At 44.9% G+C, this 1,600-nt stretch overlaps 1 pseudogene; it reads left to right on the top strand.

Annotated features, from left to right (window-relative positions):
• The first annotated feature begins 575 nt into the window (after positions 1–575).
• LOC103128575 (large ribosomal subunit protein uL24-like) lies at positions 576–1,054 on the top strand (annotated as a pseudogene).
• The last annotated feature ends 546 nt before the right edge of the window (positions 1,055–1,600 follow it).

Below are 1,600 nucleotides of genomic sequence, written 5' to 3'. Positions count from 1 at the left end.
TGTTATGCTTGTACAGACTATTGATAAATAAATAAATAAATACATAAATAAATGGGGTTCTGCTGGGAAATTGTGCAGATGTGGTTGAACACTGGCAGGGCCCACAAACCACTATATTTCCATGCAAGTATTATTTACAGATCTCCACCACCTTATCCCCTCAGGGTATTGCTAATTCAGTTAAAACCATTGCAACAGTTGCTAAGGATGCTTCCACCTTCCCAACATGCCTTTTGCCTCTCTCCACCCCCTTTCCTAGCCCATCCCGTCCTGACTTGCCACTTCCAGAATTCTCCCATAAAAGCCTCACCTGTTTCCCCTTTCGCTCCCTTTCTCTTTTCTCTTTCATGACCTGACCTGGAGAAGGGCTGGTGGGCATAGTGGGAGGTGGCCATTTTGCTAGCTCCACATGGCCTAAACTGCTGTGCTCACACCCAATTCTGGAGCGTCCAAGTGAATAAAGATTTGCATTCCTGCTCCGCCATGAGTTCCTGGTCTCTTATCTCTCCCCTGCGACGCAACCCAACAGCATTCTCTTCCCTTTTCCAACCATCACTGGAGCTCCAGTGACCAAAATGAAGTTCAACCCCTTCATGACTTCTGACCAGAGCAAGAACTGTAAGAGGCATTTCAATGTGCCTTCCCACATTCACTGGAAAATTATGTCTTCCCCCCTCTCCAAAGAGTTGAGACAGAAGTACAACATTCACTCTATGCCCATCTGAAAGGATGATGAAGTCCAGGTTGTTTCAGGGCACTACAAAGGTCAGCAGATCGATTGGCAAAGTAGTCCAGGTTTACAGGAAGACATACGTCATCTACATTGAGCGAGTGTAGCGAGAGAAGGCAAATGGCAGGACCGTCCATGTAGGAATCCACCCCAGCAAGGTGGTTATCACTAGATTAAAACTCAGCAAAGACCGCAAGAAGATCCTTGAACGTAAAGCCAAGTCTTGCCAAGTAGGAAAGGAGAAGGGCAAATATAAGGAAGAAACCATTGAGAAGATGCAGGAATGAAATCATTTTATATGCAACTTTCATTAAAAACTGCTAAATGAAAAAAATGAATGAATACAACAGCCTGGCAAAGAGGAAGAAAGACAAGGGTGAGTATCACTTGAGCAGCCTGAGCCCTTTCAGCAAGTATGAGCTAGCAAGGGGGTGTTTTTTGTGGCAGTGCTATGCTTGGGTCCCACATCTGCATTCCCACCTCCAGGTCGACTGTGGTTCTGTGATACACTTTGGTCAAGTGCTTTCTAGGGAGTATGAGAGAGAAAACCTGAGAGATTTATTTCAACTTCAGAAGAAGAGGCAACCAATGTGCCATCTATTTCTGTGATCACTTCTCTGAACTAGACACTTAGCTCTGATGATGTTTGAGAATGGAGGACCAGGGTATTTTACCTCTGACTCTGGCCCCTCCTTTGCTTTGCTGAAACCCATTACAATCCCTCTACCCCAATTCTTTCCAAGTGCATTTGGATCACAAGCTTTCTTGGTGAGAAACAGGAGCCATGTTCCTTGGATTTTAAAACTTTCCTTGTCTTCACACACAGGAGCCTCTAAGAATCTGTTATCTGAAGAATCTACTCACTGGTTC

Source organism: Erinaceus europaeus, chromosome 2 (assembly GCF_950295315.1).
Source record: "Erinaceus europaeus chromosome 2, mEriEur2.1, whole genome shotgun sequence".
Classification (NCBI taxonomy): Eukaryota; Metazoa; Chordata; class Mammalia; order Eulipotyphla; family Erinaceidae; genus Erinaceus; species Erinaceus europaeus.
The sequence above is the reverse complement of the archived record's forward strand: the minus strand, read 5'-3'. Positions and strand labels throughout refer to the sequence as shown.